Source organism: Arachis hypogaea, chromosome 13 (assembly GCF_003086295.3).
Source record: "Arachis hypogaea cultivar Tifrunner chromosome 13, arahy.Tifrunner.gnm2.J5K5, whole genome shotgun sequence".
NCBI lineage: Eukaryota > Viridiplantae > Streptophyta > Magnoliopsida > Fabales > Fabaceae > Arachis > Arachis hypogaea.
The window spans coordinates 18149053-18174238 of record NC_092048.1 but is presented as its reverse complement, the minus strand read 5'-3'; the positions used below and the strand labels follow the sequence as shown (position 1 = coordinate 18174238).

The 25186-nt window shown below is 37.8% G+C and overlaps 2 non-coding genes across 2 annotated transcripts; both read right to left on the bottom strand.

The window, feature by feature from the left end:
- Positions 1-1462: 1462 nt before the first annotated feature.
- On the bottom strand, positions 1463-1566 carry LOC112739467 (small nucleolar RNA R71). The gene has a single exon (XR_003170403.1). It is a non-coding gene; the product is annotated as a small nucleolar RNA R71 (small nucleolar RNA).
- Positions 1567-14955: 13389 nt separating this feature from the next.
- LOC112739619 (small nucleolar RNA R71) lies at positions 14956-15063 on the bottom strand. The gene has a single exon (XR_003170551.1). It is a non-coding gene; the product is annotated as a small nucleolar RNA R71 (small nucleolar RNA).
- Positions 15064-25186: the final 10123 nt, after the last annotated feature.

Genomic DNA, 25186 nt, shown 5'->3' with positions numbered 1-25186 from the left:
ATATCTTTCCCATTTTCTCTCATCAAATTCGAAAATTTGAGTTGACTTTTTCAAATTTTTTTAAAATCAAGTTGTTTCTTATGAGTCAAATCAAATTTCCAATTTGAAAATCTTATCTTTTTCAAAATCTTTTTCAAAAATCAAATCTTTTTCAAAATTCATAGTTATTTTCGAAAATTCAAAAAATGTTTTTCAAAAATGTTTTTCTTATTTTTATACCAAATTTTCGAAAATAACATAATCAATTAATGTTTTGATTAAAAAATTTGAAGTTTGTTACTTGCTTGTTAAGAAAGATTCAAACTTTAAGTTCTAGAATCATATCTTGTGATTTCTTATGAATCAAGTCATTAATTGAGATTTTAAAAATCAAATCTTTTTCAAAACTAATTTCTAAAATATCTTCTTATCTTACCTTTTTCAAAAAAAAAGTTGGTTTCAAAATATCTTTTCTAACCTCCTAACTTCTTATCTTTTCAAAATTTGTTTCAACTAACTGACTAACTTTTTGTTTGTTTCTTAACTTTTTCAAAACTACCTAACTAACTCTCTCTCTCTCTAATTTTCGAAAATATCTTCCCTCTTTTTCAAAAATTTCTTTTTTATTAACTAATTATTTTTTATTTTTGATTTTAAAATTTTTTCGAAAAAAATACTAACCTTTTTCAAAAACTATTTTCGAAAATCACTAACTCTTTTTCAAAAATTATTTTCGAAAATTCTCTCTCTCTCATCTCCTTCTATTTATTTATTCATTCACTAAAATCTCATCTCACATCTCTGCCATCCTCATAGTTGTGTTTCTTTCTTTACATCATACTCTTTGTCTCCCTCTTTTCTTCCACTCACAAAGGGATCCCTATACTGTGGTATAAAGGATCCATATTATTATTATTATTTTTTTTTCTGTGCCCTCTTCTTTGTCATATGAGCAGGAGCAAGGACAAGAATATTCTTGTTGAAGCAGATCCAGAAACTGAAAGGACTCTGAAGAGAAAATTAAGAGAAGTTAAATTACAACAATCCAGAAATAACCTTTCAGAAAATTTTCGAACAGGAAGAGGAGATGGCAGCCGAAAATAATAATAATGCAAGGAGGATGCTTGGTGACTTTACTGCACCTAATTCCAATTTACATGGAAGAAGCATCTCCATTCCTGCCATTGGAGCAAACAACTTTGAGCTGAAACCTCAATTAGTTTCTCTGATGCAGCAGAACTGCAAGTTTCATGGACTTCCATCTGAAGATCCTTTTCAGTTCTTAACTGAATTCTTGCAGATATGTGATACTGTTAAGACTAATGGAGTAGATCCTGAAGTCTACAGGCTCATGCTTTTCCCTTTTGCTGTAAGAGACAGAGCTAGATTATGGTTGGATTCTCAACCCAAAGACAGCTTGAACTCTTGGGATAAGCTGGTCACGACTTTCTTAGCCAAGTACTTTCCTCCTCAAAAGCTGAGCAAGCTTAGAGCTGATGTTCAAACCTTCAGACAGAAAGATGGTGAATCCCTCTATGAAGCTTGGGAAAGATACAAACAGCTGACCAAAAAGTGTCATTCTGACATGCTTTCAGAATGGACCATCCTGGATATATTCTATGATGGTTTATCTGAGCTATCAAAGATGTCACTGGACACTTCTGCAGGTGGATCCATTCACCTAAAGAAAACGTCTGCAGAAGCTCAAGAACTCATTGACATGGTTGCTAATAACCAGTTCATGTACACTTCTGAAGGGAATCCTGTGAGCAATGGGACGCCTATGAAGAAGGGAGTTCTTGAAGTTGATACTCTGAATGCCATATTGGCTCAGAATAAAATATTGACTCAGCAAGTCAATATGATCTCTCAGAGTCTTAATGGAATGCAAGCTGCATCCAACAGTACTCAAGAGGCTTCTTATGAAGAAGAAGCTTATGATCCTGAGAACCCTGCAATAGCAGAGGTGAATTAATTAGGTGAACCTTATGGAAACACCTATAACTCATCATGGAGAAATCATCCAAATTTCTCATGGAAGGATCAAAAGCCTCAACAAGGCTTTAATAATGGTGGAAGAAACAGGTTTAACAATAATAAACCTTTTCCATCATCCACTCAGCAACAGACAGAGAACTCTGAACAAAATACTTCTAATTTAGCAAACTTAGTCTCTGATTTATCTAAGGCCACTGTAAGTTTCATGAATGAAACAAGGTCTTCCATTAGAAATCTGGAAGCACGAGGGGGCCAGCTGAGTAAAAGGATCACTGAAATCCCTCTTAGTACTCTCCCAAGCAATACAGAAGAGAATCCAAAAGGAGAGTGCAAGGCCATTGACATAAGCAAAATGGCTGAACCCAATGAGGGAGTGGAGAACGCAAATCCCAAGGAGGAAGACCTCCTGGGACGTCCAGTGATCAATAAGGAGCTTCCCTCTGAGAAACAAAAGGACTCTGAGGCTCATCTAGAGACCATAGAGATTCCATTGAACCTCCTTATGCCCTTCATGAGCTCTGATGAGTATTCCTCTTCTGAAGAGAATGAGGATGTTACTGAAGAGCAAACTGCCAAGTTTCTTGGTGCAATCATGAAGCTGAATGCCAAATTATTTGGCATTGATACTTGGGAAGTTGAACCTCCCTTGTTCATCAATGAACTAAGTGATCTGGATCAACTGACATTGCCTCAGAAGAGACAGGATCCTGGAAAGTTCATAATACCCTGTACCATAGGCACCATGATCTTTAAGGCTCTGTGTGACCTTGGTTCAGGAATAAACCTCATGCCCCTCTCTGTAATAGAGAAACTGAGAATCTATGGGGTGCAAGCTGCTAGAATCTCATTAGAGATGGCAGATAATTCAAGAAAACAGGCATATGGACAAGTAGAGGACGTATTAGTAAAGGTTGAAGGCCTTTACATCCCTGCTGATTTCATAGTCCTAGATACTGGAAAGGAAGAGGATGAATCCATCATCCTAGGAAGACCTTTCCTGGCCACAGCAAGAGCTGTGATTGATGTTGACAGAGGTGAAATAGTCCTTCAATGGAATGAGGACTCCCTTGTGTTTAAAACTCAAGGATCTCCCTCTGCAACCATGGAGAGGAAGCATGAAAAGCTTCTCTCAAAGCAGAGTCAACCCAAGCCCCCACAGTCAAACTCTAAGTCTGGTGTTGGGAGGCCACAACCAAACTCTAAGTTTGGTGTTGAACTCCCATATCCAAACTCTAAGTTTGGTGTTGGAGAGTCTCAACAAAGCTCTGCACATCTGTGAGGCTCCATGAGAGCCCACTGTCAAGCTATTGACATTAAATAAGCGCTTATTGGGAGGCAACCCAATTTTAATTTATCTAACTATATTTTTTAGTTATATGTCTTTGTAGGTTCATGATCATGTGGAGTCACAAAATAAATATAAAAATTAAAAACGGAATAAAAAAAACAGCAGAAGAAAAATCACACCCTGGAGGAGCATCTGTCTGGCGTTCAGCGCCAGAACAGAGCATGGTTCTGGCGCTGAACGCCCAAAATGGGCAGCTTCTGGGCGCTGAACGCCAGAACAGGCATGGTTCTGGCATTCAACGCCAGAAATGGCACACAAATGGGCGTTGAACGCCCAAAATGGCCACCAACCTGGCGCTAAACGCCCAGAGTTGTGTGCAAAGGCATTTTTACATGCCTAATGGGTGCAGGGATGTAAATCCTTGAACACCTCAGGATCTGTGGACCCCACAGGATCCACTCAGGATCTGTGGACCCCACAGCATCCACTCAGGATCTGTGGACCCCACAGGATCCCCACCTACCTCCACTCACTTCTTCTCACCACTCTCTTTCACACAACCCCATAAACACTCTTCCCCATCACCTCTTCACCACTCACATCCATCCACTCTTCCCCATAAACCTACCTCATAAACGCCACCTACCTTCAAAATTCAAAACCAATCTCCCACCCATATGGCCGAACCTTAATCCCCCCCTCCCTTCCCTATATAAAGCCCTCCATTCTTCATCAAATTCACACAACACACCCCTCTACACCCTTCTTGGCCGAAACACTCCCCACTCTCCCTCTCCTCTATTTCTTCTTCTTCTTCATCTATTCTTTCTTTTATTGCTCGAGGGCGAGCAAAATTCTAAGTTTGGTGTGGTAAAAGCATAAGCTTTTTGTTTTTCCATTACCATTGATGGTACCTAAGACCGGAGAATCCTCTAGAAAGGGGAAAGGGAAGACAAAAGCTTCCACATCCGAGTCATGGGAGATGGAAAGGTTCATCTCCAAAGCCCATCAAGACCACCTCTATGATGTTGTGGCCAAGAAGAAGGTGATCCCCGATGTCCCTTTCAAACTCAAAAGAAATGAGTATCCGGAGATCCGACATGAAATTCAAAGAAGAGGTTGGGAAGTTCTAACAAATCCCATCCAACAAGTCAGCATCCTAATGGTTCAAGAGTTCTATGCTAATGCATGGATCACCAAGAACCATGATCAAAGTAAGAACCCGGATCCAAAGAACTATGTTACAATGGTTCGGAGGAAATACTTAGATTTTAGTCCGGAGAATGTGAGGTTGGCGTTTAACTTGCCCATGATGCAAGGAGATGAACGCCCATACACTAGAAGGGTCAACTTTAATCAAAGGTTGGACCAAGTCCTTATGGACATATGTGTAGAAGGAGCTCAATGGAAGATTGACTCCAAAGGCAAGCCGGTTCAACTAAGAAGATTGGACCTCAAGCCTATAGCTAGAGGATGGTTGGAGCTCATTCAATGCTCAATCATTCCCACTAGCAACCGGTCTGAAGTTACTATAGACCGGGCCATCATGATCCATAGCATCATGATTGGAGAAGAGGTGGAAGTTCATGAGATTATACCTCAAGAACTCTACAAGGTGGCTGACAAGTCCTCCACTATGGCAAAGTTAGCCTTTCCTCACCTCATCTGCCACCTATGCAATTCGGCTGGGATTGACATAGAGGGAGATATCCTCATTAAAGAGGACAAGCCCATCACTAAGAAAAATATGGAGCAAGCAAGAGAGCCCAATCATGGAGCTCAAGAGGCGCAAGAAGCTCATCACCATGAGATCCCGGAGATGCCTCAAATGCACTTTCCTCCACAAAACTATTGGGAGCAAATCAACACCTCCCTAGGAGAATTGAGTTCCAATATGGGACAACTAAGGGTGGAACATCAAGAGCACTCCATCATGCTTCATGAAATAAGAGAAGATCAAAAAGCAATGAGGGAGGAGCAACAAAGACAAGGAAGAGACATAGAAGAGCTCACGGACATCATTGGTTCCTCAAGAAGGAAACGCCACCATCACTAAGGTGGATTCATTCCTTGTTCTTATTCCTTCTGTTTTTCGTTTTCTATGTTATGTGCTTATCTATGTTTGTGTCTTCATTACATGATCATTAGTAGTTAGTAACTTTGTCTTAAAGTTATGAATGTCCTATGAATCCATCACCTCTCTTAAATGAAAAATGTTTTAATTCAAAAGAACAAGAAGTACATGAGTTTTGAATTTATCCTTGAACTTAGTTTAATTATATTGATGTGGTGACAATGCTTCTTGTTTTCTGAATGTATGCTTGAACAGTGCATATGTCTTTTGAAGTTGTTGTTTAAGAATGTTAAATATGTTGGCTCTTGAAAGAATGATGACTAGGAGACATGTTATTTGATAATCTAAAAAATCATAAAAATGATTCTTGAAGCAAGAAAAAGCAGCAAAGAACAAAGCTTGCAGAAAAAAAATATATAATAGGCGAAAAAAATAGAAAGAAAAAAGAAAAAGCAAGCAGAAAAGGCCAAAAGCTCTTAAAACCAAGAGGCAAGAGCAAAAAGCCAATAACCCTTAAAACCAAAAGGCAAGGGCAAATAAAAAGGATCCCAAGGCTTTGAGCATCAGTGGATAGGAGGGCCTAAAGGAATAAAATCCTGGTCTAAGCGGCTAAACCAAGCTGTCCCTAACCATGTGCTTGTGGCGTGTAGGTGTCAAGTGAAAACTTGAGACTGAGCGGTTAAAGTCAAGGTCCAAAGCAAAAAAAGAGTGTGCTTAAGAACCCTGGACACCTCTAATTGGGGACTTTAGCAAAGCTGAGTCACAATCTGAAAAGGTTCACCCAATTATGTGTCTGTGGCACTTATGTATCCGGTGGTAATACTGGAAAACAAAGTGCTTAGGGCCACAGCCAAGACTCATAAAGAAGCTGTGTTCAAGAATCATCATACTGAACTAGGAGAATCAATAACACTATCTGAACTCTGAGTTCCTATAGATGCCAATCATTCTGAACCTCAATGGATAAAGTGAGATGCCAAAACTATTCAAGAGGCAAAAAGCTATAAGTCCCGCTCATTTGATTGAAGCTATGTCTCATTGATAGTTTGAAATTTATAGTATATTCTCTTCTTTTTATCCTATTTGATTTTCATTTGCTTGGGGACAAGCAACAATTTAAGTTTGGTGTTGTGATGAGCGGATAATTTATACGCTTTTTGCCATTGTTTTTAGTATATTTTTAGTAGGATCTAGTTACTTTTAGGGATGTTTTCATTAGTTTTTAAGTTAAATTCACATTTCTGGACTTTACTATGAGTTTGTGTGTTTTTCTGTGATTTCAGGTATTTTCTGGCTGAAATTGAGGGACTTGAGCAAAAATCAGATTCAGAGGTTGAAGAAGGGCTGCTGATGCTGTTGGATTCTGACCTCCCTGCACTCAAAATGGATTTTCTGGAGCTACAAAGCTCGAAATGGCGCGCTTCTAATTGCGTTGGAAAGTAGACATCCAGAGCTTTCCAGCAATATATAATAGTCCATACTTTGGCCAAGAATAGACGATGTAAACTGGCGTTCAACGCCAGCTTTCTACCCAAATCTGGCGTCCAGCGCCAGAAAAGGAGCCAAAACCAGAGTTGAACGCCCAAACTGGCACAAATACTGGCGTTCAACTCCAAGAAGGACCTCTACACGTGCAACACTCAAGCTCAGCCCAAACACACACCAAGTGGGCCCCGGAAGTGGATTTATGCATCAATTACTTACTCATGTAAACCCTAGTAGCTAGTTTATTATAAATAGAACCTTTTACTAGTCTTTTTGACATCCTGGATTGTATTCTGATCCTGTGATCACGTTTTGGGAGCTGGCCATCTCGACCATGCCTGGACCTTTCACTTATGTATTTTCAACGGTAGAGTTTCTACACTCCATAGATTAAGGTGTGGAGCTCTGCTGTTTCTCAAAGATTAATGCAAAGTACTACTGTTTTCTATTCAATTCATCTTATTTCGCTTCTAAGATATCCATTCGCACCCAAGAACGTGATGAACGTGATGATTATGTATGACGCTCATCACCATTCTCCCCTATGAACACGTGTCTGACAAACACTTCCGTTCTACATGAAATAAGCTAGAATGAATATCTCTTAGATCTCTTAATCAGAATCTTCGTGGCGTAAGCTAGAATGATGGCGGCATTCAAGAGAATCCGGAAAGTCTAAACCTTGTGTGTGGTATTCCGAGTAGGATTCAATGAATGAATGACTGTGACGAGCTTCAAACTCGCGAGTGCTGGGCGTTAGTGACAGACGCAAAAGGAGGGTGAATCCTATTCCAGCATGATCGAGAACCGACAGATGATTAGCCGTGCTGTGACAGAGCATGTGAGCATATTTTTCACTGAGAGGAGGGGATGTAGCCACTGACAACGGTGATGCCCTTGCATAAAGCCAGCCATGGAAAGGAGTAAGACTGATTGGATGAAGATAGCAGGAAAGCAGAGATTCAGAGGAACAAACGCATCTCTATACGCTTATCTGAAATTCTCACCAATGAATTACATAAGTATCTCTATCCCTATTCTATTATTTATTTTCGAAAACCAATTACTGTTTGATATCCGCCTGACTGAGATTTGCAAGGTGACCATAGCTTGCTTCATACCAACAATCTCCGTGGGATTCGACCCTTACTCACGTAAGGTATTACTTGGACGACCCAGTGCACTTGCTGGTTAGTTGTATCGAAGTTGTGAACCATGGTATTGGCACCATGTTCTTGGCGCCATTGCCAGGGAAAGAAAGAGCCATGAATTTTACATAATCAAAGTGTAATTACGATTGCGCGTACCAAGTTGCTCACGTTGCCAGGGATTGTTTGAGCCTGGACATCACAATTTTGTGCGCCAGAGGGCGACTCGAGATAGAACCTGTAGAATCATCACTAGAAAAAAGATCAACATTGGGGTTAGTGAAAAAATGTGACTGAGTAGGAGGAATGGACTCAAAGGAGGAGAACCGAGAAAACATGTGATGCTCCCAGAAGACAACATGACGAGATATACAAATACAGTTAAAGAGAGGATCCCAACAATGATAACCCTTGTGTTCAGTGCCATAACCAAGGAAACAACATATACGAGCCCGAGGTTCAAGTTTACTATGTTCATGAGGCTGAAGAAGAACAAAACAGACACAACCGAAAACTCGAAGAGAATTGTAATCTAGGGAGGTATGATAAAGACGCTCAAAGGGAGTAACATTACCAAGAATAGAAGAAGGGAGTCTATTGATAACATGAACAGCAATAAGAACAACTTCACCTTAAGTACGCTCAGGACATGAAGAAGAAAGAAGCATTGCACGAACAGAGTCAAGAATGTGACGGTGTTTGCGTTCAGCACGGCCATTTTGTTGAGATGTACCATGGCAAGAAAACTCAGACAAGGTACCCTGTTCTGCAAGAAAGGTTAAGAGTTTGGAATCACGGTATTCCATAGCATTATCGCGGCGAAAAACCTTAATGTCCTTGGAAAAATGAGTTTTAATCATAGTGGCAAAGTTAATATAAATCTGAGGTAACTCATGGCGATTGGTCATCAAATAAACCCAAGTAAAGCGTGAATAATCATCAATAAAAATGACAAAGTATCGAGCTCCTCCCATAGAAGCGGTGGGAGCGGGACCCCAAACATCAGAGTGGATAAGATCAAAAGGAGAGCAAGCAAGAGAGGAATTATTGTGAAAAGATAAAGCAGGTTGTTTAGCTATTTGACAAGAAATGCAATCAAAAGACTCATGATTAACCTGACCCAAAATACCCTGAGACACAAGAGGACGCATCTTTCCCAAGGAGGTATGGGCAAGACGTTGATGCCATAAGTGGAGAGTAGAAGGAGAAGAAGCAGCATAGAGATTTGGCATAGGAGGGATATGAAGATTCTCGAGTTCAAACAACCTTCCGACCTTATGTCCAGTCCCGATGATCTGTCCCGTCCGACGATCCTATACATGAAAACCAGAAATGGAAAAAGTGACATTAAAACTGAGATCAACAAGTTGACCAACAGAAATAAGATTAAAGTTTAACTTGGGAATATAATAAGTATGAGGAAGATTAAGAGTTGGCTGGGAAATAGAAACATTGTGTGTCGCGTGCAAGAGGAAACCATTAGCGGTATTGATAGAAGGTACATTTGTAGTGTTAGCCAAAGACAAATAAAGATGACGTAAAGGAGACATGTGGTTAAAGCAACCAGAATCAAAATACCATTTAGAATTACTTGGAGGAGTCGAAAAAGCAGCATGAGTATTACCAGCAAGGGAAAGAAGATGCTTAAGAAGAGATGCAATATCGGATAGAGATACAGGAGGCGGATTGAGAGGAGTAGAGGTGGGAGATTCAGTAGCAACAGCAGAAGCAAACCCATTCTTGGGATGAGAAGGATGATGAGCAGGACGTGGTTGGCGAGTAGGACATGTAGTAATCAATGTCCCGAGAGCTTGCAATAATGGCGGAACAACTGTGAACAATGGTAGCTAATGTGACCTTTTTGGTGGCATGTGTGACATTCAACAGAAGGACAGTTGGAGAAGAGGTACCCGAAGCAGTTACAGTTTCAATAGAATTTACTCTTTCTGTCTGTGGCAGCAAAAACATCTAATGTTTCCATAATAGTAAACACATAGATCAAAGAGATTAGAGAAAACTGTAATTTCGGAGCAGAAAATGAGAAATCAAAGGGCAGAATCGAAAAGAGATCACCAAAAAACCTTAGGGAGGGTCCCACTGTCTACCACGTCAGCGCTGACTGGACAGACGAATCAACCAACGAATCAGGTCAGGTTAGGCGCGAGTCTGGCGGAGTGGGTCGGGTCTAGGCGTGAGTCTGTCGGGCCGAGTCAGGTCCAAGTGCGAGTTTGGCAGACAAGCAGAGACGTAACACGTGGGAGCCTTTGAACCATTGATCAAGTGCGCAATCCGACGGTCTGAAATGAACCTGGAGAGGAGAAGGAGCTGGTGACGGCAGCGACTTCCGGCGGCGCGTGGCGGTGCGTGTGGAAGCTTCCGGCGACGTTTTGGGACTCGTTGAACTCGTGATGACGAGACGAAGACGATGGTGTGAGTGGTGACACCAAAGCGTCGAAAAGAAAATGAAAATCAAGGACAAAGAAGACTGCCGGAAAAGAAAACAAAAGGACAATGAACCAATTGTTGCTGGAAAAAATATAACCTAAGCTTTTGATACCATGTTAGAAAAGGGAGAGGGAGCAATAGAAAAAATGTTTTCCAAGTTAGGCGCCACCTAAAAGAAGAAGATTCAATTCCATTCGGCCAATGCGGCGCCTAACTTGGGATTCTCCAAGTTAGGCGCCAGCTCAAGAGAAAGGAGTGGTTCCCGCATCTATTCTGATGATGGCAACGAAGATCTTTTATTAATTTTGATTAAAACTTTATTTTATTTATAAATAGGAAAATATATTATTTAGTTTTAGAAAATATATTTTACATTAATTAGGATTAGTGATGAGTGGATAATTTATACGCTTTTTGGCATTGTTTTTATATAGTTTTTAGTGTGTTTTAGTTAATTTTTAGTATATTTTTATTAGTTTTTAAATAAAAATCACATTTCTGGACTTTACTATGAATTTGTGTGTTTTTCTGTGATTTCAGGTATTTTCTGGCTGAAATTGAGGGACCTGAGCAAAAATCTTATTCAGAGGCTGAAGAAGGACTGCAGATGCTGTTGGATTCTGACCTCCCTACACTCGAAATAAATTTTTTGGAGCTACAGAAACCCAAATGGCGCGCTCTTAATTGCGTTGAAAAGTAGACATCTAGGACTTTCCAGAAATATATAATAGTCCATACTTTGCCCGAGTTTTGATGACGTAAACTGGCGTTCAAACGCCAACTTCCTGCCCTATTTTGAAGTTAAACGCCAAAAACAAGTTACAAACTAGAATTAAATGCCAGAAACAGGCTACAACCTGGCGTTTAACTCCAAGAAAAGCCTCTACACGTGCAATGCTTCAATGCTCAACCCAAGCACAAACCAAGTGGGCCCGTAAGTGGATTCCTGCATCATTTACTTATTTCTATAACCCTAGCTACTAGTTTAGTATAAAAACTACTTTTAGTGATTTATTTCACATCTTTTGATCATTTTTGAGACTATCTTTGTATCACTTTTGATCTCTTGATCACGTTTAGGGGGCTGGCCATTCGGCCATGCCTGGACCATTATCACTTATGTATTTTCAACGATGGAGTTTCTACACCCCATAGATTAAGGTGTGGAGCTCTGCTGTTCCTCATGAATTAATGCGAAGTACTATTGTTTTTCTATCCAATTCAAGCTTATTCTTATTCCAAGATACTCACTCGCACTTCGACCTGATGAATTTGATGATCCGTGACACTCATCATCATTCTCACCTATGAACGCGTGCCTGACAACCACTTCCATTCTATCTGCAATAGCTTGAGCGTGTATCTCTTAGCCTCCATTCTGAAAGATCAGAGTCTTCGTGGTATAAGCTAGAATTATTGGCGGCCATTCCTGAGATCCGGAAAGTCTAAACCTTGTCTATGGTATTTCGAGTAGGATCTGCGAAGGGATGACTGTGACGAGCTTCAAACTCGCGAGTGTTGGGCGTAGTGACAGACGCAAAAGGATTAATGGATCCTATTCCAACATGATCGAGAACCGACAGCTGATTAGCCGTGCGGTGACAGCGCACTTGGACCATTTTCACTGAGAGGACGGACGGTAGCCATTGACAACGATGATCCCCAACATACAGCTTGCCATGGAAAGGAGTATGAATGATTGAATGAAGACAGTAGGAAAGTAGAGAATCAGAAGAAGCAAAGCATCTCCATACGCTTATCTGAAATTCTCACCAATGAATTACATAAGTATTTCTATCTTATTTTATATTTTATTTATATTTTAATTATCAAAACCTTATAACCATTTGAATCTGCCTGACTGAGATTTGCAAGATGACCATAGCTTGCTTCAAGCCGACAATCTTCGTGGGATCGACCCTTAGTCACGTAAGGTTTATTACTTGGACGACCCAGTGCACTTGCTGGTTAGCTGTGCGAAGTTGTGAAGAAGAATTGAGATTATGAACGTGCGTACTAAGTTTTTGGCGCCGTTGAGATCACAATTTCATGCACCAAGTTTTTGGCGCCGTTGCCGGGGATTGTTCGAGTTTGGACAACTGACGGTTCATCTTGTTGCACAGATTAGGTAATTTTATTTTAATTTTAAGCTTTTTGTTTTTATTATTTTTATTTTCGAAAAAATTTTCAAAAAAAAAATAAATTATTCTATGACTTCAGAATTTTTAAGAATGAATTCTAGAGTTTCATGAGATATGTTGAATCCTGGCTGGTTGTTAAGCCATGTTTAATCTTTTGGACCGAGGTTTCACTTATCCTTAGAAGAGCTTCTTTGTCTTTCTCAGCAATTTAGCTGTTGTATGCAATGTTCTGCTAAAGCTTGGCTGGCCATTGGCCATGTCTAGTGTTTTGGACCGAAGCTTTCACTGAAAGCTTGGTTGGCTAGTAAGCCATGTCTAATTCCTGGACTGGAGCTTTAGACTAACATTGCATGATTCCTGGAATTCTTGTTAAAATTTTTGAAATCCTTATTTTTCTTTTTCAAAATAATTTTTGAAAAAAATCCAAAAAATTTTACAAAATTATAAAACCAAAAATAATTGTGTTTCTTGTTTGAATCTAGTGTCAAATTTTAAGTTTGGTGTCAATTGCATCTTTTTAATTTCCTAAAAATTTTTGAAAATTTCATGCATTGAGTTTTGTTCTTCATGATCTTCAAGTTGTTCTTGATGATCTTCTTTGTTTGATCTTTGCATTTTTATGTTTTGTGTCTTTTCTAGTTTTTCATATGCATTTTTGAATTATTAGTGTCTAAAGTTTAAAAATTCTTAAGTTTGGTGTCTTACATGTTTTTCTTTTCTTAAAAATTTTTAAAAATAAGTCTTGATGTTCATCTTGATCTTCAAAGTGTTCTTGGTGTTTATCTTGACATTCAAAGTGTTCTTGCATGCATTACTCATTTTGATCTTAAATTTTTATGTTTTGTTTCATTTTTGTTGTTTAATAAGAAAAAGAGAAAAACATCAAAATGATATCTTTTTTTTCTCTCTCCTCATTAAAAATTCAAAAATAAAAAAAATATCTTTCCCTTATTCTTCTCATAAATTTCGAAAATTTGGATTGATTTAGTCAAAAGTTTTAAAAATCTAGTTGTTTCTTATGAGTCAAGTCAAATTTTTAATTTAAAAATCCTATCTTTTCAAAACTTTTTCAAAAATCAAATCTTTTTCAATTTCCTTCTTAATATTTTTGGAAATTTTAAAATTTGATTTTCAAAATCATTACTAACAATTAATGTGATTGATTCAAAAATTTCAAGTTGTTACTTACCTATTAAGAAAAGTTTCAATCTTTAAATTTTAAAATCATATCTTTTAGTTTCTTATTAGTCAAGTAATCAACTTTAATTTTAAAATCAAATCTTTTTAAATTTCTTTTTCAAATATTTTTCAAAATAAATTCCAATAATATCTTTTTCAAAACTTAATTTCAAAATCTTTTCTAACTTCTTATCTTTTCAAATTTGATTTTCAAATCTTTTTCAATTAACTACTTAACTTTTTGTTTGATTTTAAAAGTTTTCTATTTCAATCATATCTTTTTCAAAACCACCTAACTAATTTTCTCTCTCTAATTTTCGAAAACTCCTCCCCACTTTTTCAAAATTCCTTTTAATTAACTAATTTTTTTAAATTTTAATTTTAATTTAATTTCTCTTTTTAGTTTTCGAATTCTAACTAATAATTAAAATAAAAACAAAAATATTTTTCCTTTTATTTTAATTTAAATTTTGAATTCTTCTATCTCTCGTCTCTTTCTAATTATTTATTTATTTACTAACACCTCTCCTCTTCCACTCAAAATTTGAACCCCCTCTTCTTCTCTGTGTTCGAATTTTTCTCTTCTCCTTCTTATATTCTTCTAGTCTTCTACTCATATAAAGGAATCTCTATACTGTGACATAGAGGATTCCTCTTCTTTTTTGTTCTCTTCTTTTTCATATGAGCAGGAACATAGATAAAGACATTCTTATTGAAGCTGATCCTAAACCTGAAAGGACTCTTAAGAGGAAACTAAGAGAAGCTAAAGCACAACCCCTTGGAGAGGACCTGACAGAAATTTTCGAAAAAGGAGACATGGCCGAACCCAATAACAATGGTGGAGATGCAAGGAAGTTGCTTGGTGACTTTATTGCACCCTCTTCTAACTTCTATGGAAGAAGCATCTCAATTCCTGCCATTGAAGTAAACAACTTTGAGCTTAAACCTCAATTAGTTTCTCTAATACAACAGAATTGCAAGTTTTATGGACTTCCATTGGAAGATCCTCATCAGTTCTTAGCTGAATTCTTACAAATCTGTGACACTATCAAGACCAATGGAGTTGATCCCGAGGTCTACAGGCTTATGCTTTCCCCTTTTGCTATAAGAGACAGAGCTAGAACATGGTTGGATTCACAACCTAAGGAAAGCCTGAACTCGTGGGAAAAGCTGGTCAGTGCTTTCCTGGCCAAATTCTTTTCACCTCAAAAGATGAGCAAGCTTAGAGTGGAAATCCAAACCTTCAGACAGAAGGAAGGTGAGTCCCTCTATGAAGCTTGGAAAAGATATAAGCAATTGATCAAAAGGTGTCCTACTGACATGCTTCCAGAATGGAGCATCATATGTATATTCTATGATGGGCTGTCTGAGTTATCAAAAATGTCATTGGACCATTCTGCAGGAGGATCTCTTCATCTGAAAACCCCTGCAGAAGCTCAGGAACTCATTGAAATGGTTGCAAATAACCAGTTCATGTACACCTCTGAGAGGAATCCTGTGAACAATGGGACGCTTCAGAAGAAGGGAGTTCTTGAAATTGATACTCTGAATGCCATATTGGCTCAGAACAAAATATTGACTCAGCAAGTCAAATGATTTCTCAGAGTCTAAATGGATTGCAAGCTGCATCCAACAGTACTAAAGAAGCATCTTCTGAAGAAGAAGCTTATGATCCTGAGAACTCTGCAATGGCAGAGGTGAATTACATGGGAGAACCCTATGGAAACACCTATAATCCTTCATGAAGAAATCATCCAAATTTCTCATGGAAGGATCAACAGAAGCCTCAACAAGGCTTCAATAATAATGGTGGAAGAAATAGGTTTAGCAATGGCAAGCCTTTTCCATCATCTTCTCAGCAACAGACAGAGAATTCTGAACAGAGCCAATCTGGCCTGGCAACCATAGTCTCTGATCTATCTAAGACCACACTAAGTTTCATGAATGAAACAAGGTCCTCCATTAGAAATTTGGAGGCACAAGTGGGTCAGCTGAGTAAGAAGATTACTGAAACTCCTCCCAGTACTCTCCCAAGCAATACAGAAGAAAATTCCAAGAGAGAGTGCAAGGTCATAACCATGAACAACATGGCCGAACCTGGAGAGAGTAAGGAGGACGTGAGTCTCAGTGAGAAAAGCCTTATGGGACATCCTCTGGACAGAAAGGAGTTTCTCCTTGAGGAACCAAGACAGCGTTTGGTTTATGTATCTCTTGAGACAAAGACACAGAGACATAGACATTAAAGACATGGACACAAATTATTAGTGTCTATGTACTGTGTTTGGTAAACATTGAACAAGACCCAATAAAATTAGAAAAAATCCATATTATCCTTATAAAAAAAAATCAGCCACCATTGCTACCACTATCATCCACCATCTCTACCACTACAGATTCATCATCACACACGATTTACCATAAATCAATTAGCAAAAATTTTACAAGAATCAATAAGAATTTTTATTTTTCAACAAAAAAACAAAAAAGAAGGAGAAGGTAATTGAAGATCAAACTGTGAAAAGAGAAGACCTAAAGTAGAGGAACAGGCGACAATGGCAAACTCGAAGAGGAAGAGGGAGAAGCGGCCATGGGCATCACGAAGAGGGAGGAGAGGTGACAGCCACAAATCTGAACGAAGGAGACGTAGCAATGGCGGCGGATCTGGACGAAAGAGTAGACGAATAGCAGCGCACGGATCTGGACGAAGGAGGAGACACAGCAGCAGCGCTCGGATCTGGATGATGTGGAAGACGCAGCGGCGGCGGCACGCGGATCTAGACGAAGGGGGAGACGCGGTGGGGTGAATCTGGACGAGGAGATGCAGTGCTGATAGTGAATCTGGACGACGGGATGCGACGGCAGAAAGAGGGAGGAGGGAGGGAGGAAGGAGGAAGAAAGAAGGAGAACAGTCACGGTGGATGGAGAAGGAGAGACAGAAAAAAGAATTAGGGTTAAGAAATTAACAAGGGATAAAAGAGTAAAAAATTGTGTCGAATTGATTGTGTCTCTGTGTCTCAATATTTTGGAAGTATATTGAATACATATATTTTGTGTATACTTGTGTACTAACGTGTTCATTAAAGATGTGTGTCTCAACAAACAAACATAGGACATGTTCTAGCATGTCCATGTCTCTGTGTCTGTGTCTTTGAAACCAAACGCTGCCCAAAGGAATCTGAGGCTCATACAGAGACCATAGAGATTCTATTGAACTTCCTTATTGATGTTGACAGAGGAGAGTTGGTCCTTCAGTTGAATGAGGACTACCTTATATTCAAGACTCAAGGTTCTCCTTCTGTAACCAAGGAGAGGAAGCATGAAAAGCTTCTCTCAATACAAAGTCAAATAGAACCCCTACATTCAAACTCTAAGTTTGGTGTTAGGAGGCCACAACCAAATTCTAAGTTTGGTGTTGAGAGGCCCCAACCTTGCTCTGATTATCTGTGAGGCTCCATGAGAGCTCACTGTCAAGTTATTGACATTAAAGAAGCGCTTATTGGGAGGCAACCCAATGTTATTTAATTATATCTATTTATTTTCCATTGTTATTTTATGTTTTCTGTAGGTTGATGATCATGTGAAGTCACAAAAACAACTAAAAAATCAAAAACAGAATAAAAAATAGCTCACCTTGGAGGAAGAGCTCTCTGGCATTTAAACGCCAGTAAGAAGCATCAGACTGGTGTTTAAGGCCAGAAAGAAGCATCAAGCTGGCGTTAAACACCGGAAACAAGCTACAGTCTGGCATTTAACGCCAGAAACAAGCACCAACTTGGCGTTAAACACCAATAAAGGGAGAAAAGCTGGCGTTTAACGCTAGAAACAAGTAGCAGTTTGGCGTTAAATGCCAGTGTTGTACTCTAAGAGCGTTTACACGCCTAAATGGAGCAGGGATGATAAGTCCTTGACCCCTTAGGATTTGTGGACCCCACAGGATCCCCACCTACCCCACCTTTTTCTCTCTCTTCTTCACACCTTTTCATAACACTCTTCCCCAAATACCCTTCACCTATCACCTCTTCACCACTCTTCCCTCCCAAACCCAACCCCTCATACACACTATCACCCTTCCCTGGACGAACCTACCACACATTCCATCTCCTCCATCTCTTCTTCTTCTCCTCCTTTCTTTCTTCTTTTGCTCGAGGACGAGCAAACCTTCTAAGTTTGGTGTGGTAAAAGCGTTGCTTTTTATTTTTCCATAACCATTTATGGCACCTAAGGCCAGAGAAACCTCTAGAAAGAGGAAAGGGAAAGCAAAAGCTTCCACCTCTGAGTCATGGGAGATGGAGAGATTCATCTCAAAGGTCCATCAAGCCCATCACTAAGAAAATGATGGAGCAAACAAGAGAGCCCACTCATGGACCTCAACAAGAGCATGAGGAAATTCCTCATCATGAAATCCCTGAGATGCCTCAAGAGATGTACTTTCCTCCACAAAACTATTGGGAGGAAATTAACACCTCCCTAGGAGAATTAAGTTCCAACATGGGACAACTAAGGGTGGAGCACCAAGAGCATTCCATCCTCCTCTATGAAATTAGAGAAGAATAAAGAGCTATGAGGGAGGAGCAACAAAGGCAAGGAAGAGACATAGAGGAGCTAAAGCACTCCATAAGATCTTCAAGAGGAAGAACTAGCCGCCATCACTAAGGTGGACCCGTTCTTTAATTTTCTTGTTCTTTATTTTTTTGTTTTTCATTTACTATGCTTTATGTCTTATTTATGTTTGTGTCTTTATTACATGATCATTAGTGTCTAGTGTTTATGCCTTAAAGCTATGAATGTCCTATGAATCCATCACCTTTCTTAAATGAAAAATGTTTTTAATCACAAAAGAACAAGAAGTACATGATTTCGAATTCATCCTTAAAATTAGTTTAATTATTTTGATGTGGTGACAATACTTTTTGTTTTCTGAATGAATGCTTGAACAGTGCATATTTTTGAATTTGTTGTTTATGAATGTTAAAATTGTTGGCTCTTGAAAGAATAATGAAAAAGGAGAAATGTTATCGATAATGGGAAAAATCATAAAATTGATTCTTGAAGTAAGAAAAAACAGTGAAAAACAAGGCTTGCGAAAAAAAAATGGCGAAAATAAAAGAAAAAAAGAAAGAAAAAGAAAAAGCAAGCAGAAAAAGCCAAGAGCTCTTTAAACCAAAAGGCAAGAGCAAAAAGCCAGTAACCCTTTAAACTAAAAGGCAAGGGTAAAAAGAATCCAAGGCTTTGAGCATTAATGGATAGAAGGGCCCAAAGGAATAAAATCCTGGCCTAAGCGGCTAAACCAAGCTGTCCCTAACCATGTGCTTGTGGCGTGAAGGTGTCAAGTGAAAACCTTGAGACTGAGCGGTTAAAGTCGTGATCCAAAGCAAAAAAAAGAGTGTGCTTAAGAACCCTGGACACCTCCAATTGGGGACTCTAGCAAAGCTGAGTCACAATCTGAAAAGGTTCACCCAGTTATGTGTCTGTGGCATTTATGTATCCGGTGGTAATACTGGAAAACAAAGTGCTTAGGGCCACGGCCAAGACTCATAAAGTAGCTGTGTTCAAGAATCAACATACTGAACTAGGAGAATCAATAACACTATCTGAATTCTGAGTTCCTATAGATGCCAATCATTCTGAAATTCAAAGGATAAAGTGAGGTGCCAAAACTATTCAGAGGCAAAAAGCTACTAGTCCCGCTCATCTAATTGGAGCTAAGTTTCATTGATATTTTGGAATTTATAGTATATTCTCTTCTTTTTATCCTATTTGATTTTCAGTTGCTTGGGGGCAAGCAACAATTTAAGTTTGGTGTTGTGATGAGCGGATAATTTATACGCTTTTTGGCATTATTTTTACATAGTTTTTAGTATGTTTTAGTTAATTTTTAGTATATTTTTATTAGTTTTTAAATAAAAATCATATTTCTAGATTTTACTATGAGTTTTTGTATTTTTCTATAATTTCAGGTATTTTCTGGCTGAAATTGAGGGACCTGAGCAAAAATCTTATTCAGAGGCTGAAGAAAGACTGCAGATGCTGTTGGATTCTGACCTCCGTGCACTCGAAACGAATTTTCTGGAGCTACAGAAACCTAAATGGCGTGCTCTCATTTGCGTTAGAAAGTATACATCTAGGGCTTTTCAGAAATATATAATAGTCCATACTTTGCCTGAGTTTTGATGACACAAATTGGCGTTCAAACGCCAACTTCCTGCCATATTCTGAAGTTAAACGCCAGAAACAGGCTACAACCTAGCGTTTAACTCCAAGAAAAGCCTCTACACGTGCAAAGCTTCAATGTTTAGCCCAAGCACACACCAAGTGGGCCCGAAAGTAGATTTCTGCATCATTTACTTATTTCTGTAACCCTAGCTACTAGTTTAGTATAAAAAGTACTTTTAGTGATTTATTTCACATCTTTTGATCATTTTTGAGACTATCTTTGTATCACTTTCGATCTCTTGATCACGTTTAGGGGGCTGGCCATTCGGCCATGCCTGGACCATTATCACTTATGTATTTTCAACGATGGAGTTTCTACACCCCATAGATTAAGGTGTGGAGCTCTGCTGTTCCTCATGAATTAATGCGAAGTACTATTGTTTTTCTATCCAATTCAAGCTTATTCTTATTCCAAGATACTCACTCGCACTTCGACCTGATGAATGTGATGATCCGTGACACTCATCATCATTCTCACATATGAACGCGTGCCTGACAACCACTTCCATTCTATCTGCAATAGCTTGAGCGTGTATCTCTTAGCCTCCATTCCGAAAGATCGGAGTCGTCGTGATATAAGCTAGAATTATTGGCGGCCATTCCTGAGATCCGGAAAGTCTAAACCTTGTCTGTGGTATTTCGAGTAGGATCTGGGAAGGGATGACTGTGACGAGTTTCAAACTCGCGAGTGTTGGGCGTAGTGACAGACGCAAAAGGATCAATGGATCCTATTCCAACATGATCGAGAACCGACAGCTGATTAGCCGTGTGGTGACAGCGCACTTGGACCATTTTCACTGAGAGGACGGACGGTAGCCATTGACAACGGTGATCCCCAACATACAGCTTGCCATGGAAAGGAGTATGAATGATTGAATGAAGACAGTAGAAAAGCAGAGATTCAGAAGAAGCAAAGCATCTCCATACGCTTATATGAAATTCTCACCAATGAATTACATAAGTATTTCTATTTTATTTTATATTTTTATTTATATTTTAATTATCAAAACCTTATAACCATTTGAATCTGCCTGACTGAGATTTGCAAGATGACCATAGCTTGCTTCAAGCCGAAAATCTCTGTGGGATCGACCCTTACTCACGTAAGGTTTATTACTTGGACGACCCAGTGCACTTGCTGGTTAGCTGTGCGAAGTTGTGAAGAAGAATTGAGATTATGAACGTGCGTACCAAGTTTTTGGCGCCGTTGAGATCACAATTTCGTGCACCAATTAGTTATAAAAGGAAAAAGAATAAGCCCTTCGAGTTGATTCTCTTCTCTCATACAGTCATACCTCATTCCGCGCTTTATAGTTTTTCAGAATCCTTGTTTTCTCTCTGAACCATGAGCAACTAAACATCCACTGTTAAGGTTAGGAGCTCTGTTTATTCTATGGATTAATACTATTATTGTTCTATTTTAATTCATGTATTGATTTCAATTTCAAGAATTGTTTTTGTTCTTTATCTTATGAATTTGGGTGGAATGGAAGTATGACCCTTGTTCTAATTGGGTTCTTGTAAAACTTGGAAAAGCTCTTTGCTTGAACAATAGCTTGAAAATAATTTCTTCTAAATCTTTAATTATCTGGACTTAACGGAATACGTGACATATAATCCTCTTATATTTGGGTAATTAGGATTTCTGTGGCACATAAACAAGAATTGAACTTAATCCTCTAATTGGAATCAAGTGACCAAGGAATTTACGGTTGATGAAGGTTAGAGGAGACTAAAAAAGTCTAAGGAATTAGGGTTTAGTCACATATAGTTTGCCATGAATTGAATCTTGTATGATTGAAATAGTTGGTAAGAAAAGTTAATCCGGAAAATAAATATCTTTGAAACCTTAACTGTTTTCTCCATATATTTCATAACCCGTTTACTGCTTGCTTTCTGATTTTCTGAATTTACTGTTTGATGCAATTGAACTCTCAAAACACTATTTTCTATTTGTCTAACTAAGTAAATCACACACTCATTGTTGCTTAGTTCATCAATCCTCGTGGGATCGACCCTCATTCACTTGAGGTACTACTTGGTACGACCCAGTGCACTTGCCGGTTAGTTTGTGGGTTAGAAAGGGGAGAGGGAGCAATAGGAAAAATGTTTGTGAGTATTTAAGTTGTATAGAATAATACAATATAAAAGAAAATTTATAGGTGCTAAGAAAATCGAAATAATAAAGACGTAATATTCTATAATAAATATTTAGATATGTTAAATAATGCTAATTGATCCTAATTATACTCTAACATCCCTCCTTAAACTCAAGTGACAACTTGAGTTTCAAACTTATTTGAAACAACTAAATAAAAAAATGCATAAATTGATAGAACGGGTGCGTGCAGGCAAAACTGCCTAAAGAAAACACAGACAGAATTGTCGGAAGGAATCGCAGACGGAACTATCACAAGGAAACGCATACGAAACTGCCGAAAGGGAACGTACACAAAACTGCCGAAAGAGAACGCAGACGGAACTGCTGCAAGCGTGGCTAACTGTTGAAAAGATGGCAAACTGCCGGAAAACTGTTAAAAAGTGACAAAGTGCGAAGAGATGACAAACTATCAGAAAGTGACAAAAAACATATGGTTTCTCCATGAGAATAAGTAAGTAATGGATGAGCTAATCGGTGAAGTCAGAAAAGCATCAAAACATTGATAAAAGAGAAGGAAAAAAATGATACAAAAAAAAATATGAAAAGTACGGTGATTTCACAAGAAGAAAATTAACTTATTCTCTTCAAGGAGGATGCCATGGCTTTGATACCATGTTAGGAATAAGAGAGTAATCTGAAATAGTGTATTATTTACCTTGAGAAAAAGTACAATGTACAAGAGATATATATAGCTACTAGTAGAATCAAAGTAATAAAAGTATAGAATCCTAAAATTAATATATAGATATGCTATATAAATACAAATGATACTAATTGATCTAATTCGATTCTAATGATTCTTTTAATAGTAATAATAATTGACAGATTAATTATTGGATATAAATACATTTTTTATTTATAGATGAATGGTATTTACAAATTTTATTAATTAATATTATTAATATTATTGATATTAATATTAATATTATTAATATTAATAAACGGTTACTAACCGTTTAGTACCATTTGGTTTAAGGGACACAACCTTTTAAGGATTGTGTATGTTCAAAATGTTGTGCCTATTGGCTAAAGGGACACTACTCTTTAAGGATTGTGTATGTTCAAAATATTGTGTCTATTGGCTAAAGGGATACAACTCTTTAAGAGTTGTGTATGTTCAAAATATTGTATCTATTGGCAATAGAAAAGACACAACCATTTGTATACGTAACTAATCATAATTGCTACGTGCAATATGTATAAATAAGTCCTTATCCACTATTTCAGATTTGTAGTACTAAGTGTACAATTTACTCAACCATTAAGAGATTTTCTTTGTTCAAGAGAGTTTAAAATTTCTTACTATTGTTAATTAAGAAATTCTTAGGTTTCATTGTATCCTGGGAGAGTATCTAATCGTGCCTTGAAACCACTACATAAATATAAGATTTTGTCATCTTACCATCTTCATATACCCAACAATTTTAGAGAGATATTTCTTGAAGATGGCACAAGATCAAAACACTACATTTAAGGTCATGAATCAAGAGTTTGTCAAATTAGATCGCTTTGATGGAATGAACTTCAATCGTTGGAAAGACAAGATGATATTTCTTCTTTCAGTTCTCAATCTTGCATATGTGATTGACCCAAAGACTACACCAATTGCCGATGCCGCTAAAAATTCCACACCAGAAGAGAAAGAAAAGATTGTTCAACTGAAAAAGAAACGTGATGAAGATACTTTTGCATGTCGATGTCATATTCTCAATACTTTGTCCGACCGACTCTATGATCTCTACATGTCAATTCAATCACCATTAGAGATTTGGAAATCTTTGGAAGAAAAGTACAATACCGAATGACAAGGAACAGATAAGTTTATTATGATGAAATATTTTGAATTTATTATGAATGATACTATGCCTGTCATGGATCAAATTCATGAGTTACAAATCCTTGTAAGTAGACTTCGTGATCTACAAGTGGTGATCCCTGAATCATTACAAGTTGGAGCAATTATTTCAAAATTTCCTTCATCATGGAATGGTTATAGGAAGAAACTTTTACATCTTGGTGAGGACTTCACAATTGAGAAATTACTAAGGCATATACGTATAGAGGAGGAAACTCAAAAACGTGATGTTGTATATCTTTCTCAAAGTTCTAAAGTGAATCACATTGGAGAAAACAACACCAATAAGAAGAAAAGAAAGTTCTCTAAAGATTCGAAACAAGATAAGAAGAGACAAAGAGAGTGTTATCATTGTCACAAGAAAGGACAGTATATCAAAGAATGTAGACTTCTGAAAAAAGAAGTACCAAAGACTAACTTAGTGGAAGAGAAGGATCTAATTGCTATGGTTGTAGAAAAAGTACAAAACATGCATATTGGCATGGTTACAGAAGTTAACATAGCAACACAAGGAAAATCACTTGAATGGTGGTTAGATTCAGGGGCTACTATTCACGTTTGCAATGATCACAACCAATTCAAACATATGAAGAAGTGAACAATAGAGAGGTCTTAATGGGCAATGACAACTCAGCCAAAGTTTGTGGTCAAGGAACTGTGGAATTAAATTTTACCTCTGGAAAGAAATTAAGTCTAATAAATGTACTTCATGTTCCAGATTTGAGAAAAAATTTAGTTTCTGCTAGTCTTTTGTGTAAGAAAGGATTCAAAGTTGTAATGGAATCCAATAAAGTGATCTTACTTAAGAATGATGTATTCGTAGGAAACGGATATTGTACTGAAGGCATGTTTAAACTTAGTATTAATAAAGAGAATGTTTCCTTGTATGTTGTTGATTCTTGTGATTTATGGCATAGTAGATTAGCACACTTAAATTACAAATCAATTGAATATATGCAAAAGAATAACTATATTGATCTTAGTAACAAGGATTCTAATAAGAAATGTGATATATATTTGCATACAATCCAAAATTACTAAGAAACCTTTTCCTAAGGTTGAAAGAAATACACATTTATTAGAATTTATTCATAGTGATATTTGTGAGTTAAATGGCAATATTACTAGAGGAGAAAAAAGATATTTTATAACCTTTATTGATGATTGTTCTAGATTTACTTATGTGTATTTGCTTAAAAATAAAGATGAAGCTTTTGAAA